The sequence below is a fragment of the Pseudorca crassidens genome, chromosome 13, assembly GCF_039906515.1.
Source record: "Pseudorca crassidens isolate mPseCra1 chromosome 13, mPseCra1.hap1, whole genome shotgun sequence".
In the NCBI taxonomy this organism is placed as follows: Eukaryota; Metazoa; Chordata; class Mammalia; order Artiodactyla; family Delphinidae; genus Pseudorca; species Pseudorca crassidens.
In genome coordinates, this window is record NC_090308.1 from 3,381,430 (window position 1) to 3,398,933 (window position 17,504).

General features: G+C 45.3%; 1 protein-coding gene and 1 non-coding gene across 2 annotated transcripts in view; both read left to right on the forward strand.

Annotated features, from left to right (window-relative positions):
* Positions 1 to 17,504, forward strand: part of PDE10A (phosphodiesterase 10A) — a 583,074-nt gene that overhangs the window by 225,207 nt on the left and 340,363 nt on the right. The gene's annotated exons all lie outside the window — the stretch shown is intronic.
* On the forward strand, positions 10,263 to 10,369 carry LOC137205156 (U6 spliceosomal RNA). Its single transcript, XR_010934019.1, has one exon. It is a non-coding gene; the product is annotated as a U6 spliceosomal RNA (small nuclear RNA).

The following is a 17,504-nucleotide window of genomic DNA, read 5'->3' on the forward strand; positions in this document are numbered from 1 at the left end:
TTTGTTCCTGATCTCTCTTTAATTAGCTTCATTCCAAATGACAGGTCTTCATCTTTTATGATAAATGTTTATAACTCTTACATAATATAAATTAGGCAATAAAGAAAGCAGAGTCTCAAAAACTAAGGAGTCAGAGACCAGTCACGCCCCACAGATGTTGATCTGTTTGGTCTAAGAAGTGGTCTAAGTCTCCTTGGGGGATGTCATTGCCTTTAGATGTTGCACACAGTCTCTCCCAGGTCAAGGCCACCGTTCTCTGTTTTTATTCCAGGGTATTTTACAGTTTTATGTATCTTATCTTCACTCTGGATGGCTTAAAATGCATTTTTGCCTAAATATGTTGTCCTTGCAGCATCCCTCTTTTTTTACCGTTCCAGCTTTTCCAGCGTTCTCACAGTCATTAGCGTATTACATGTTGGGGGCAGTTTTTCTGCGTGGTGAAAACTGGTGTGTTGGAATTGTGAATGGATTCTTTGTCTTCAAACCATCACATTTCTCAAAATGCGTATTGTTTCTGGCAAACTCCAAGTGGAAGCAGGAAAGCTAATCTTTGTGCTGGGTCAGTGCCATGCACCCACACATCACCTCTGAAGGGAGGGGTGAACCCAGCTTACGTTTGTGCCCTCTTCTCCCGGCACGTGTGTAGATCTGTGAGTTTCTTCTTGTGCCCCAGAAGCTGCTCCAAAGGTGCTTAGAAGAATAGCTGGATAAAGTGCAAGTGGTGGTGTGGACTCTGGTGGGAAGCAAGCACGAAAGAGTGCCGGCTGCTCTGAGGGCTCCCGCTGGGGGATGACCTTTATTTCTGGGTGCTGGGCGTCAGAAGAAACCTTGCCCAAGCAGTGTTCCTGGGAACTGCCCTATCTCGTCACTGTCTTATCCCCTGAAAAATGTATGTGTTAGGGGTAGGCGGGGATTCCTTGAACTGTTGGATTTTTGCCTAGTTTTCTGCTGAAGACTAAGGCCTAGTTGTCTGAGAAGAAAAAAATGTAAAATCCCTTTCGGTTTTTTCTCCCCCCTCATCTCATTTTTGCAAACGTACAAAGCAGCTTTGAATTTTGGTCTTTTCAGCAGCATAAGATGAAAAGCAGCTGGACAAAATAAAATGTCTTCATTTTTCTTTAGAAACATGGATTATTCAGGTTATGTTTCATTAAATAAACAAACAGACTAAGATTTTTCCTTGCAGTGATCAAGTGACTGGACAAGAAAGCAAATGATTTATTCATTTCTTTTATAATTTTCGATCTCCTGGCCCTCTTCCTCCTATCTGTTCCCTTCAAATTTCCATAAACGTTTTGAATTCTTGAGTGTACCACTGTGGCTTCAGCCTTAGGAAAATAACCAGTGAGCTGGCCCACTCAGGAGACACTCCCAGGGCTATCTGTCAGTTAGGGGCCGGCTTTCTTGTAGTGATTCCTTCCTGGACCCTGAACTCGGTTCAGGGAGAGGGAGGAAGAGGAATATAGGCGTGGAGAATTGTCTTTTTTAGAACATCCCTGGGCCCCTGGAAAGGCCCCTTGTCTTCAGCAGGCATGCGTTGCACACGCTTCACCGGGGGTGGTCTGGGTTCTCTGACAAGCTCTGTGTGCTGCCCTCTGATGTGAGCTCCTGAGATGGAATCATGACACAAAGGTAAGTAAAATTCGGCTGCGCCGTTAGTACGTGGTTTGGAGGAGGAAACTAGTGTCAATTCTCAAGAACTCTCCTCCGTATTAGTCACTGGTCTCCTGTGGTCAGTGCTTGTGTCTGAGGTCAGCCCTCGCTCATGCATGGTGGGGTCCAGTGTGTCGTCATCACAGCTGGGGAAGCGTTTCCTGTCCAGCACGGGGCCCACAGCGCAGACTCTGGCACGGAGGCAGGGTGGATGGAAGGGCAGACATGCCTCAGCGCTCTCTCCTGCTGTGCCCTCAGAAGAGCCCTTTCCCTTGGGCTATTGACACAGTGGTGTATCGCATTTTATTCTCACTAGACTTGCCCATCTGTCCTTGGGGTGCTTTCTGTTTTGTTGGTTTGGAGCACGTTTGGGCTTCTCTGTGATCTCCAGTTTGGTCACGAATGAAGTGGAGCGCTTTTCCCAAAGGGGAGTTTCAGCTTGTTTTCCTTTCATAGGCAACTGTGCTTATAAAATACTGTGCTGTGTGTTCAGCTCAGCAGGGGACGTCCTGTGCTAGCCTATGTCCTGATGTCGGGAGGGCCGGGTTTGCCCAGGGAAGCTGATTCTCAGGCTGTGTGGGATCTAACCACTGGATACCCCCAGCCCCGCTCTTACAAGCAAATCAGCAAAGATTACTGGCCCAGAGTCCTTCTAACTTGAAACCACTGGGCTTTTGCCACACCCCGCCCGCCACCTCTCTCCCCATGCTTAGCTCCGTGGTCATTGCTTCAAGTTTTTGCTGACAATGCTTAACTTATATTATCTGAGAACTCATTTATCTTGCTTATCACCAATGTAAAATTTTGAATATTTTCATCTAACTGTTGAGGATAATTCTTTTCCCCAGGAAAAAATTTCTTTGTTTCCTCATTTTTTTTTCCCAACATGATAGTGTTTTCCAGTTCTATAAAATATTTATCAATTTATATATTTGATTGCTTCAGGGAATAGAGGATTGCTGGACTTCCTTTATCTTCCTCCCTCTTTCCCTCCAAGGGCTGGAACGTTGCAGGGCGTGAACATTCTTGTGGGATGAGTTGCCTTTGTTCATTGAAACCCTGGAAATTTGTCCTGTAAATGATGTGACTCCTTGGTTCTTCCTTCCCCTGCCTTGCATGTGTACTGAAGCACAATATATTATATACTTGGGGCTTCCCTGGTGGCACAGAGGTTAAGAATCCGCCTGCCAGTGCAGAGGACATGGGTTCAAGCCCTGGTCTGGGAAGATCCCACATGCCGCGGAGCAACTAAGCCCATGCGCCACAACTACTGAGCCTGCGCTCTAGAGCCTGCAGGCCACAACTACTGAGCCCACGTGCCACAACTCCTGAAGCCAGCACACCTAGAACCTGTGCTCCACAACAAGAGAAGCCAACAAAAACACAACACAACCAAAAATAAAATAAATAAATAAATTTTAAAAATTCTCTTAAATATATATATTATATACTTGTCTATATAAAATCAAGTAGAAATAGAGCTGTTATTCGTAAGAGCATATTCTCTTAGCAGGGAGTGTGAGCCTCTGAAGAAGACAGAGTGTGCTGATGTAACTCAACTTCTGTAGCTTGTACCAGGTAGACAGGATCCTTCAAAACCATTGCACTCATAGCCAGATCCTTCACCAGACAGAGAAACTGCCACATTGAATTTTGCAGACGATGACATGGAGCTGCAGATGACACATCAGACACATGTTGATGGTCAATTGTGGCAGAAAGAGTGTGTCTGTATGGGAAGCAACAAAAGAAGAGCATGGAGGCAGAAAGGTGGTGGCAGGGGATGCCTTCAGTCAAACACTAAGAGGAAGGGATAAGTAAACATGGTTGGTTTTTCCAGTAACTACTGAAAAGCAATGGCAACGTTAAGAAGAATGAGCGTCAAGAAGCAGCCGCACGCTTTAGGGTAAACTGTAACCAGTTCCTCACGCCACACCTGACTGCACGAGTCTCGTGGATGCCACAGGAAATGATCTTAAATGCACAACCTGCAACGGCTCGGTCTTCTCCGTCCCTGAAGAGGGAACCTGCATCTGCCGTGTTGAGAAAGGCGACGCTGGAACCTGATGTTGTCCCCGTGACTGACCGGCAGTCTCCTGACTTCCACGTGTTTAACCTGCTTACTGCGCCCTGTTGTTTTCACTCTGCATTTCCTTCTACCTAATCGCTGGTAATACAAGTAAACCTCATTTGATTATAGCCGTTTCCCAGTAAATGTGGAAATTTGAACAGACTTCCGTTAATTTCCCTTGTAAGTATAGCTTAGAGGAATTATAAGGACCTGGTAGGCGTGATAAAAGAAACTTTGAAATTACACTTGGCATATTCAAAGGCTAAATGACTAGATGGATCTCACGAAGATATCAGAAAGAAACACTACTATATCAGGTTTGTAAAGACAAGATTACAAGCCTGATTTTTAGCTGGTCTTTTTCTAACAGTCTAGTTGTTTACCTATTTGTCTATCAAAATGATGGTAATAGGAATAATAATTTAATTTTGCATTTGTATAGCTCTTCTAATTTTCTCGCCATACTTTTCACATCTGTGACACCCTTGGTCTCAAAAGGGCCCTGAGGAGAGCAGGAAAGATTTCATTAGCTCATTTTATAGATGAAAAATCTGAGCCCCTGGGATATTAGACTTAGAGACTTCTAGTGTCTTTTTCAATTCCAACATCATAATGCTATGAGTTTAAATAAAACTCCAATTTTGCATAGTGAGTATATGGGGAAGTCTGCCAGCGTCTTCCTAGTGTGACCCTGTGTATGCACACAATAAAGGTCATTTTATATGTAGTGGTTTGCTGAATAATCTTCAAAGTTTTATTTTTGATGAACTAACTACATGCTACAAACTTTAAGCCTGTAGCATACACGGAGAAGCCTGAATAGTCCTGATTCTAGAATAGCTTTTACATAGTTCATGGCATGCATTTCTCAGTGAAATAAAGTTTCTTTTTTTTTCAGCATCTCTCAGAGGAATTTTATTATCTGAATAAAATTCACAGACTGACCACCAAGGGAAAATAAAAAAATAATCAGACCCTTATTTTATTCCTTGTTTGTTCATATACCTTCAAAACTGGCTTAAAAATGTTTAATCAATTTGAGGCAGCTAATCAGAAACAGCATCTGTGTTGTCAACGAAGCTCAAAATGAGATAGTTAAAATTCAGGTCCTACCTTACTTCTGGAAGAGGCTTGAAGTCATGTACTCATTTCCCTGCTGTTTCTAAAATGTAGAATCTAACGTATGGAATTGTTAACAACTATAGCAAAATATGCGGTATTTGGATCACTGGGAGATTCAGAATCTGCACAGCCCACCGGGGGCTTTGGAGGGTGATGGACACAACTTGGATTTCCAGCTGCACTGTTTCCACCTGTGCCCTTGTGAGCACATGCCTCCGCTGAGTGTGAGCACGTGGAATTTCATGGGGAAGGGGACAACGAATGCTCACTCTTTTTGCAGGATATGTCGTGTCATAAATGAAAGGACTCAGAGATCTTTCCATACTAGATAGTAAGCACTCACCCCCATCTCCTGAGAAAGCAAAGGAGAGAGAAAGCAAGGGGAGGGGTGGACAAAGGAGAAATTGGGGTTTGTCTAGAGTGAATCTCAGGAATTGTGATTGCCGTCCAGGTCAGAGTTCCACAGCCTCGCTTGCTGGGGACGCTCACCTCCGCTGAACCGCCACAGCCCATGCGATGGTGTCTCTGGCCACGTCTGCTCTGAAGTCATAGCTGTGTATTTATCCCCTGCCCCGGCTGGATTGTATGTAACTGTAGATAGGAGGCGGACGGCTAAGCATTCACGTTATTGTCTGAAGCGGAGGGTGATGGGGCTGTGTTCATGTTTTGTTTATATTGGATTGAGAGGAATTATTGTGTCGAAGTCAAGCAAAAATGCTGTCCAAATTAAGCTTCTGGGTGGAAAATATAGATTTATTTATTTGGGAACAAATTTCATGAAAGGATTCATAAGGTCGGTGGGCCACATTGTTTTACCTGTGGAGGTGTGACATGATGTGAACTGATTTATCAGCTCAGCAGAAGTAGAGACCCTGAACTTTGTATATACCAGGCTTTGCAGGTGTCTTACCTTACCTGGTATTGTTCTGGCATGAATATGAGTAAAAATGAACCCTCTAACGCTTGTGTCATAGTTATAAACCAGTGGGGCAGGAGTAGGTCGAAGGGAGCCACAGATAATGGTAAATGGGTAGGTGTAGCAAGGAACCCGTCATATTTGCTTTATATCACAGCACTGGACATGCCTTGGAAATAGATTTCCATAAAGTTCATCCAGTCTCAAGATGAGGTTAATCTGGTAGAATTACCCGACGTAATCACGTAAATAATTCCTTACCACTCAAAAAATTGCGGGGAAATATATTTGATGAAATATATAAGTTTGTGGTTTAACGCCCATGTAAGAAATCACCTTGGAATCCCTAGGTTTAGAAGGAGTGTAATGCCATGAGAACTGTAATTTAAGCACCAACAATTTGTAGCTTGACGTGACAAGATTGTACTCAGTAGTCCTCAGAGGAAATTTTTAACGGCTTTAGTAATTTTATTATTCTCAGCCTCCGTAATTTATATATTAGTATCTTTTTGTATAGACTCTACTCGCTGTATGTTATTTAAAACAATCAGTGAATTAATTAAAGGAAGGAGTGCAAACATGCATGAGATGGGTGATATTTGTGGACCCGTGAGTCTACAGATGGGGCTCGCACGCTTACTGGGTGTGAAGCGTGGGAGTGAATGTGGTAGAGGAGGTCAGTGAATGTCCTTCTTGTTCTGTTTATTTTTCCTGCAAAGAAGCTGTTTACCGGCAAAAGCATCTGGATTCTGTGGCTTGTTAATTCACTGTGGACCCCTGACGGTGTCTGGAACCACTTATGATGTCAGTGTGTAAGTGGCATTTAGAGTAAGGGCAGGAATGAAGGGTGACAGAGAAGCCTCCCCAGAGCAGCTGAGAAGTTCAGATCTACCATTCTTAGAAAATTCTCTTGGGTGTTAATTCATGCCCCAAAGTATCATTTACTTGGAAGCACATAAAAAGCAATACAGTGTTTTCAAGTTAAGAAGTAATGAATTGGATTGGGGATGAAATCATTTCTCACCAACCACTTAAATCAAATATTTTTGAAGTGTACTTTCTAGCTCAAGGTTCAGAGGAAGTGATAAAATGCATTAAATCATAAACCCTTCACACTAGAACTTGGTCTCAGCCAACAGGGCAGAAAAGCCATATGACTTTGCCCCCCCCCGTTCCCCCCGACAGGGGCCCACTTCTAATCCCAACAGTGCAAGGCAACCCATTTTATTTTTGAATATCTCAATTTGAATTAGAAAGTCCTTTATAATGAGTCAGTCTCTCTCTCCATTTAACTTTTTTTAATCCTCTACATTTAAAAATGTCTAATGTATTGCTGTTCTGTATGATGTTCTAATTTTTTTTTTTTTTTTTTTTTTGCGGTACGCGGGCCTCTCACTGTTGTGGCCTCTCCCGTTGCGGAGCACAGGCTCCGGACGCGCAGGCTCAGAGGCCATGGCTCATGGGCTTAGGTGCTCCACGGCATGTGGGGTCCTCCCGGACCGGGGCACGAACCCGTGTCCCCTGCATCGGCAGGCGGACTCTCAACCACTGCGCCACCAGGGAAGCCCCTGTTCTAAATTTTTAAGACTACAGACAGTGCCCACATTATGATGGTTTGGCTTAGCATTTTTCAACTTTACAGTCATGTGAAAGCAATACTCATTCAGTAGAAACAGTACTCCGAATTTTGAATTTTCATCTTTTCCAGGCTAGTGACATGTGGTATCATCTTCTCTCATGATGCTGGACAGTGTCAGTGAGCTGCAGCTCCCAGTCAGCCCCGAGATCATGAGGGTAAACAACCAGTACACTTAACCATTCTGTTTTTCACTTTCAGTACAGTATTCAATAAATTACATGAGATAGTCAACACTTACTATAAAACAGGCTTTGTGTTAGGGGATTTTGTCCGACTGCAGGCTAATGTAGGTGTTCTGAGTACATTTAAGGCAGGCCTGGCTAAGCCACGATGTTCAGTGGGTTAGGTGTATTAAATATATTCTCGACTTAATGGTATTGTCAGATGATGATGGGCTTATCAGGTCGTGGCCCCTTCGTCAGTTAAGGAAGGTCTGTGGTTACAGATACCCATACTCTCCATGTGATTGCTCTTTGCCAGTTTCAAGACTCTGCATAAACACAACCAGTGACCTCCTTAGACCTTGGAACTGAGAACGATACTGCATACGTGGCCTGGCCAGAGCAGAGGGTTGGTTGTGACAGTCTTCCGTTTCTTGAGACTGGACTTGCATACAACTCCCTACCTCTAACCAGTCACATCACATCATCTACTGATTTTCTGTGATGGAAGTGAGGACTAACTCTCCTGACACTCACTCCCTCCATGCACCCTCACGAGGTCAGTGTGTTGAGATCTCAGTTATTGGCTAACGTGGTGGCATTTGCGTTATTTGGTCCATGTAAATATTCCTCATGCCTGAGCCCAATAGGGTACCTGGATTCCATTTCTTCTCTTGCATCACCTTTATTTTCCCTTCAATTAGTATTAACCTTGTTTTATGGGTGCTTTGTGTTTTAGCTATATCTTAGTTTGGATTTTTTTTTTTTCCAGATGCTCTAACAGATTTGTCACAGCTAACAATACAGTTTCCAAATTTATTCCAAACATGTTTAAAGCACAGTACTAGCTCGGTGGTCTTTTCCCTTGGAGCACTCCCCCACCACCTTTAGCTCTGACCCACCGGAAGGGCTACATGTGTTGCACGCCTGCTGCCCTGGGAGCCCCTATCATCGTCAACCTGGGACAGACCTTGGGAGCTCCCACTGTCTCGTGTTTCTCTTTTCCTTAGTGTGCTCCCTCACTTTGTCAGATCCCATCGTCTAGTGACTTTCTGACCAAGAGTACCTGGGAGATAAACGTTTTGAGACTGTGTATGTCTAAAGATACCTTTTTTCCTCCCTCCATGATATTTTCAACGGATACAGAATTCCAGGTTGAAACTCCTTTTTCATCTGAGCTCTGGACACTTCACTCCACTGTCTTCTAGTGTCCAGTAATGTTCTTGAGGAAGAGAACACCATTCTCCTTCCCTTTCCTGTGTTTGTGGCCCCTTTCCTTCTCTGGGAGCTCTTGGGCTCTGTTCTGGATCTCCACTGATAATAAATTTCACAGTGATGTGTCTTGGTCTCTTTAAATTTATTGTTCCAGGCATGTGATGTACCATACAGTACAGAGACTTGGATGCTTCAGCCCTCGGTTATTTTCCTGTATTATTTCTTTGATAATTTCTTCTGTTGTTGTTCTTTCTGTGTTGAATGAATCCTTATATTTTCTTATGTTTTCTCTTCTTTCGCTATTTTTGTATTTTTGCTCTACTTTCTGAGAGAGTTCTTCAGTTTTATCCCTGAAATTCTCCACTGATTTGTACCATTTTTAATATTCTATTTTTAAAAACTCCCTTCTCTAGTTGTTCCTTTTATAGCATTCTTTTTACCATGAATGTAATATATTTTCTTCTCTCTCTGAGAATATTATAGTGTTAAGAACTGTTTTCCTCCCTGTGTGGTCTCTTTCCAAGGTTCTTTAAACTATTTATTATTTTAGCCTCAGTCTTCTGTGTTGGAAGCTTTCCTTGATTATCATATTATCCTTCATCATCCTTTCCTACTGAAGAGTGAGGCGCTGAAAGCCAACAGGACGCTCCAGCGAAGTGGGGAGGAGAGTCAGCGATCTTGGTCTGGTGAGCTTGCTGTAGAGTGACTGCCTAGGGACACCCTCACAAACGTCAGAACGTGTAGGTCTTTTCCTTGGTACTGTTCGGTTTCTTCAGGGAAAAGTGTTCCCGTGTCTTGTCGGGGCAGGGGTGGGGCAGGAGGATACCCCTGGAAGCGTGCACTCCAGCAGCAGGATGGGGGGAGGCAGTTGGGGCAGTGGTGGGCACCTTAGAGTCTGAAACACTGAAATGCTGACTCTCCCTGTGTTCCTGTCGGTCTAGAGCTTCAGCTCTGCCCTCCTGCATGTACAGTGTTCTGAGTCCTCTATCCAGTCAGTGTGTCTGAGTTTAGAGTCTCTCTGGTTTAGTTTGTCCCAAGAATAAATCCTCTGTTTCTTCTAGGGATGGGGGAAAGTACCTGAGGGGCTAGACTCTCAATGTAAGGCTTTCAGTCCAACCTCCCTTGTTTAAATCAATGTCTCAATTCTTAGAAATACGTCCTTATCACAGCTTCCATCTGAAAATTATGGAAAATTCACAGCAGGACCTAAAAATCTTGCTGTGACCCCACTGGCTTGGCATTGAGAGTGGGAAAGATGCTGGCCACGCACGGAGAATGATTATAGAATGTGTGAGAGTCAGGGTGAGAACCTTAAGGAAGAGCTTCACTGAGCACGCGGGAGGCGGAGCTGGGCCTGAGGACCAGGGATAAATATGCTGAATCCCCAGGACAGAGAGCGAGAACACTTATTACTGTGAGTGTAACACAGACAGGTTTACTTTCATACGTTTGTGTTAAGGAATTTCCTCCAAGGGTTTACTTTCAGTGCTTGGTTTGTCAGGACATGTACTAAAACTGGAACTATCCAGGGAAGGTGAGCATGGCCCGTGTGCAAGGGTGACAAGTAAATTTGTGCCATATTTTACATTTTCAAAGAAATTAACTCAAAGTTGACCAAATACCTAAACATGTGAGCTAAAACTATAAAACTCTTAAGAAAAAATAAAGGAGAAGAGCTCTATGACATTGGATTTACAGTGATTTCCTGGGCATGACACCAAAAGCATGGACAACAATGACAAAAGAAAGGGATAACTTGGCCTTCATCAAAATTTAAAACTTTTAATTTGGGGCACAATAAAAAAGAGTGAAAAGGCAGCCCACAGAATGGGACAAAATATTTGCAAATCATATATCTGATAATGGATTGATATCCAAATTGTGAAAAGCACTCCTACAACTCAACAACAACAACAAAAAACAACCTGATTAAAAAATGGGCAAAAGACTTGGATAGACATTTCTCCAGAGAAGATATACAGATGTCCAGTAAGCACATGAAAAGGTGCTTAACATCACTGAGCATTAGAGAAATGCAAATCAAGACCACAATGAGATACCACTTCACATCCCTTAGGATGGCTGTTTTAAAAAAAAAGGGGTGGGGGAAACAAAATAACAAGTGCTGGTGAGGATATGGAAATATTGGACCCTTGTGCATTGTTGATGGGAATGTAAAAATGATGCAGAAGCTGTGGAAAATAGTATAGTGATTCCTCAAAAAATTAAATATATAATTATCATATGATCCAGCCATTTCACTTCTGGAAATATACCCAAAAGACATGAAAGCAGGAGTTCAAAAAGATAGTTGTACATCCATATTCACAGTAGCATTATTCACAATCGCCAAAAGGTGGAAGCAACCCAAGTGTCCATCCAGAGATGAATGGATAACAGAATTTGGTATATCCACATAGTGGAATATTATTCAGCCTTAAGGAGGTAGGGAATTCTGACACATAACTACAACATGGATGAACCCTGGGCATTATGTTAAGTGAAATAAACAAGTTACAAAAAGACAAATACTGTATGATTCCACTTATATAAAGTTCCTAAAGTAGTCAGATTCACAGAGATAGAAAGTGGAATGGGGGTTTCCAGGGCTCGGGGTGGAAAGAATGGGGAAATCGTTTTTAATGGGCACAGAGTTTTAGTTTGGGAAGTGAAAAGACTTGGAGATGGCTTGTGGTAATGTCTGCACAACAGTGCGAATGTACTTAATGCCACAGAACCAAACCCTTTAAAAAGGTTGAAATGGTAAAATTTTATGGCAAAATGTTATGCATATGTACCACGATATAAAAACATTTTAAATCAGGAATAGCCATTAAAAAGAAAAGATTTGTGTTCACAGATATTTCATCTCACTCAAACGTTCAAAACCATCCTTTTTTTTTTTTCTTTTGGCTGCTTTGGGTCTTCATTGTTTCTCACGGGCTTTCTTTAGTTGCTGCGAGCGGGAGCTGCTCTTCGTTGCGGTGCACAGGCTTCTTTTTAAATTTTATTTATTATTATTTTTTAAACATCTTTATTGGTGTATAACTGCTTTACAATGGTGTGTTAGTTTCAGACGTAGAGAATGGACTTGAGGACACGGGGAGGGGGAAGGGTAAGCTGGGACAAAGTGAGAGAGTGGCATGGACTTACACGTACTACCAAACGTAAAATAGATAGCTAGTGGGAATCAGGTGCGCAGGCTTCTCATTGCCGTGGCTTCTCTTGTGGAGCATGGGCTCTAGGCGTGCGGGCTTCAGTAGTTGCAGCACGCGGGCTCAGAAGTTGTAGTGCACAGGCTTAGTTGCTCCGCGGCATGTGGGATCTTTCTGGACCGGGGATTGAACCCGTGTCCCCTGCATTGGCAGGTGGATTCTTAACCACTGCACCACCAAAACCATCGTAGTGCTTCCTCTCTCTTACTTTTCTTCATGAAAGAATTCTCTTTGTCTTCACCCATTGTCCCCTTTTTCCTAAATGCAAGGAAAAGAACTGTCTTCCCTCCTTCCCTGAGGAAGGAAAAGAACTGTCTTCCCTCCTTCTTACTCCTTCATCCAGTTCCCTCACACAGCGACCAGGCTCTGAACCCTGGTTGCTTGTCCATAAACGTGAGGCCCTGTCACCATCAGCTTCTTATTCCCTCACTAAAGCCGAGCTCATTAGCCTAAGAGAATGTCCTCCTGCAGCACGCTCTCCATGCCGGCCACCACCCTGTGCCCTCAGCTCCACGTCTCCAAGTGTTGCACTCTTCTCAAGACGGTTCTCCACCACATCTCCACTCCCTGCCGTAGCACCACTGAAACGGTTCCTCAGGCCTAATCCTCTGAAACCTGCTTACAGCAAATGATAGCATTGCCTCCACGATCCTCCTGAAAGGTCAGGTGCTCACTTGATATCAGATCCTGCGCACGAGAACTGCCCCTCGGCGGTCCCTGTGGCTCACGCTCTATCCTGAAGCACCCTCTCTCTCTGCTTTGCCCTGCAGTGTGCATGAGCTCATTGAGAAAATAAAAGAAAATGAAGGAGCCGCTATAAAAAAAAAACATACTGTGAATTTCACAAACTGAATCAATTGTAAAGAATTTGTGAATTTTACAGTTGTGGAAACTTACAACCCAGGCCTTGGTGCCCAACTGTCAGAAGGGCTCCCTGACTCTTGGTAAGTGCAGGACACAGGGCTGGCACCGGGGCACCTGGGGCTTCATCAGTCTGGACGAGAGAACACATAGTGTTCTCTTTCTGTGGTCTTCCTGTTAGAACTCTGCTGTTCGTGCCGTTTGTCCTCAGTGGGTGAAGTTACTCTGTGGCCTAGGGCCTAAGCGGGAGGCCTTGTGTGGTCAAGGAGCCTGCAGTTCACGTTACCTTGACTCCCAGGAATGGTTTATAGAAGACAGGGAATCCCGACTGCTCTGGTGGAACAGAATCAGGCTGGGGAGAAAGCGGCTTGCCGTAGTAACCTGAGTGGATCCGTAGCGGAGGACACAGATGCTGGGAAATGAGCTTTGAGCCTCACACTTTTGAGAACGCAGTTAGAGCTATTTGGTCACCCTCTGTTTTCTGTCAGGCAGCTTCATCTCGTCTTCTTTCCTGGACCTTGGTCCACCTGATTGGTCCTCCGTACCGCCAACCCCTCACACTCTGGAAGAGGCTTAGTGTGTGTACGAGAGTGTGCACGTGTGTGCGTGTGTGTGTGTGTGTGTGTGTCCCCTCTTTTCACCTCTCCCCCTCCTTCCTTCCTTCACTCCCTTGGAATCTGTTACTCGCCGACAAGTCCCTTCCTTCAGGAAAACGTGGTCTCCTCGGTGGCCCCGAAACACAGCATTCCTGGAATCTGCTGAATGGTTTCTTTGGGGAGAAAATGTCTAAACTCGAGATTGGCTCAGACTCAGATGATGTTTCTCAGCGCGTGTGCGGCTTCTGCTGGCTGAATTTCCAGTCTGTGTGCAGCATATCGTCTAGGATTAATGTTTTTCAGCTTATTATTAAAAATCGTTAAATCCTGGTTTTCATCTGTGTAAAGATGTGGTTGCTTATCTCAGAAACGTTTGTAATCTGTATGTCCCCAAGCCTCACCAGTTTTGAGTGTGAACAAGGGCACAGTACCAGTTATGGCTCGTGAGCGCACACGGGTGTCACCAGCTCCCAGCCCCAGCGCTTGCCGAGGTGCCGTTTTACTCCGTCTCATTCTCTCCCTGGTGCCCGCTGTCCTCAGGGCTGCCAGCCTCTGCTGCGCGTGTGCGCCTGGGCTCCTGCCAAGGGCCCATCATCCTGCTGGTCCGGCCCCAGAGCTCCCAGTTCACACAGGTCTCTGCTCAGCTGAGCTGTGCAGGGAAGAGCAGTCGCCCCTGGTGTTCTGCTGGCCTACTTGCTGGGCCGGGGAGTCCCTGGACCCCCAGCGCGGCTCCCTGGGTGTTCACACACACGCTTTCTTCTTTGCGCATCACTTTGTACGCAGAACAGTGACTCCCTACGGCCTTAGATCCTGGGCTCAATCCAGCTAGTCACAGCGGATCCTATTTCATTAATGTGTGAATTAATGGAGTTCTCTCAGGGCCCCCGGAGGTCCCCTTTGTGATTCAATTCCTGTTTTCCCTGGTGTGACAACCAGCCTGTTTGTGCCGGTAACGCAGTGCTGGACATGATCTCAGTTCCACGCAGGGAGGGTCCAGGTCAGTGCAGGGAGGTGTCACCTGCCCCACCTGCCCCGGCTTTTCAGGGGGAGCGACCCTCCTACCAACCTTTAATGTCTGTCCTTCTTCTGCAGTCTTCATGGTTGAGTTTCAATTCGTATCTATTCCTCTTATTTTAGAAAGAAATTTTGGCCCTGGTCTTTTAGACACAGTTATCATTAGAACGTCCTAAAATTTTAAAGGAATATGTGATCTGCCACACAGGGCTGGAGGCTAGAGGGGTCAGGAAAAGCAAACCTGTGGCTGCCTCCACCTCCAGCCCCGCCCGGCCTGGTGGTTCCTGACACTCCTGCCTCAAGGACTCTTGGCACATTGGGGGTGGCCTGAAGTAGGCAATATCCGTGGCCTGCCATCAAGCCCATATGAGGCACGTCATGTGACTGGACCGATACTGCACGGGAAATATCGAAACCGAGACGAGACTACTAGTCATCCAACTCCAGCATTCTCCGTGTTGTGCTTTTGTTTCCACACAACTCTAATTACTCAAAATGTTATGCCGATGGTTTCATGGGTGCATACGTAGATCACAATTTATCCGAGTGCTCTCTTTAAATATGGGCAGTTTAGGTGTCAATTATACCTTCGTTAAGCTGTCTTAAAATAATTCATATGTTATGGGACATTTTAATCCGAAATATTTATTACATATCAAAAGTCATCCTCTCACCAATAAAGCATCCTAGAATCTGTACATAGGACTTAGAAATTATTTGTAATCGGTTGTTGTATGATTTTTCACTTCAGACATGTGACCTCAGCTTTCTTGTTAGTTATTTACACATCAAAGGTAAGAATAGCAACACAGAGACCCATGAACACTAGTTAATAGTTGCACGCACACAGATGTACCTGGCAGTCCTGGTTCTACCCCACTGCCCCACCGTGCTGTTGCTGGCGTGGAGAGGGCTGGATTAAACTTTTCAAAGCACTGATGTTTGGCGTGGTTCTGGTCTTATTTGCTCTGATGCCCTTTGTCTCAGCCGCCTCTGCTCCTCTCCTCAGTCCTTGCCTTTTTTCCCGACACACAGTGCCCAGCTCTTCTGCCCATGATGTTCGGTGGTCCCCACCTCAAGAATCTTCCTTAATGACAGCAAACCTCATGACCCTGTGGGAAGAGACCAGTCTGAGCCCGACATCGCCCTGTGACACACTTCTGAATCGAACCCCCTGTGTCTATAGCACCCCAGCACACTGCCATTCTCCCAGTGAGAACAAGTACACCACACTCTGTACGTGTGTTCAGTAACTGGGAAGCTTCTCCCAGCTGTTGCCCCTCAGCTGGCCAGATCAGCCCTGCTGGTGTGAACCAGCATCTGGGTGCTTTAGACGCAAGAGGTGTGCTAGGAAGGTGTGGTCCCCCAGAATCGGGACACAGAGGGCACTCTTCATTGCTCCCTTGTGGTTTTGCTGCAGCACTGGGCCCTTGAGGGCGAGGCTCTAGGAAAGTGGTCTCCAGCCCTTGTTAACCACGATGGCGTTCACTGGCACAGCTCTGTCCTTTGGAAGGGTATCCAAGGCCCTGGGCAATTCCCACTGGATCATGGGAACTCTGTCCCCATCCCTTTCTCTCTAGAAAGCTCTTCAGATTGCACACGAGAGAGATGAATCTACTCATTCTAATTTATTTTCAAGAAAAAGTGAAACCTTTATTATTAAAAATCACATTTACTGTTACAAGTTACTTTCAAGAGCAGAAGAGCTGAAGTTGCAAACTGACCCAAGCCACTTAGGTATTTTCGAAACCAGGTTCTTAATGGAAGATGCCCGTGGGCCCCAGTAGTTAGAGCTGGGTGAAGGGTACAGGGTGCCTTTCCTATCTCCCCACTCCCCAGGTATCTTGTGGATGAAGTAAATCTCAGACCAAATCCTGCAACTGAGATGAACCTTTGTCAGGGAATGGGCACAGGGACACACAAAGGCAAACCATTTACCTGTGATTGGAGACTTCCCAGGAGAGCCCCACTCCCGGTGGTGAGTGCTCTGCCCACTGTCATCTTGGGCATTCTGCTGGCCTCTCATGAAATGTTCACTCAGGAAAGGTCAGTACTGTTCTAGCAGCAGCATTCAGCTTACCTTTGAGTCCCACCAGATGTTAGATCCCTCCACTTGCAGCTCCCAGAACTGGAAGGAATTGCTGCAGTCTTTTACCTTCTTCGTATCACCGTGCAGAACCCCAAATCTTCTAACCAGTTCGTCCTTCTTGAATTCCCCTCATTTCACCACTGAAATGCCATATCTATACCCATTATTCTGATGACAAACCCTCCAGTATGACCAGCAATAAAGACAGTTGAAGAATCTGTAGCGGCCACCTGCGGAGTGTGAGATTTCGATGCTTCTTTCACATATGAAACGCTTCTGAAGTGCGTCATTGATCAGGTGCTCAGATGCTAACTGCCTACCCCAAGGACGTAGATTAAAACTGGCTAACGACGCAACATCACGCTGTCTGTACTAAAGGCTGTTAGAGTGAATTACAGATAATATACCACCAACATCACTGTGTCACAAGAGTGCATCTGAGACCCAGGCCTGAGGAAGGAACAACACAATTCTGGGTTCTTAAAGAGGTTTGTGGTTAAGCTGAACATAGGTCGGCGCTGCACTGAACAAGCATGTTAGTCTAGCCCTTCACCCTCCACCTTCCCTCTCGCCCTCATCTCATCATCTCCTGACGCACCAAGACGCACATACACTCACATTCCCTGCATTTCGGGTCCTGCCGGAGGTGCTAGACGGTGCAGGCTGACCTGATATCCCCTTAGGAAAACCTGCCAAACTGAGTCTAACTCTTAAAGCCACCTGCAGATAGCTAACTCTCAGAGTCCACTGTACATGACCAGAAGCAGGATGTTCTAGCCAGTGTAAGTTTCTGACCACAACGGCTCTGAAGCCACAGTTTGGCGCTTGTGTGTGTGTGTGCGTGTGTGTGTGTGTGTGCGCGTGTGCGTGCGCGCGCGCTCCTGTATTGAGGGGCAGTTGCAGCCCTGGTCACACTGTGTAAATGACCTTCCTGGGATTGGAGACTTCCTAG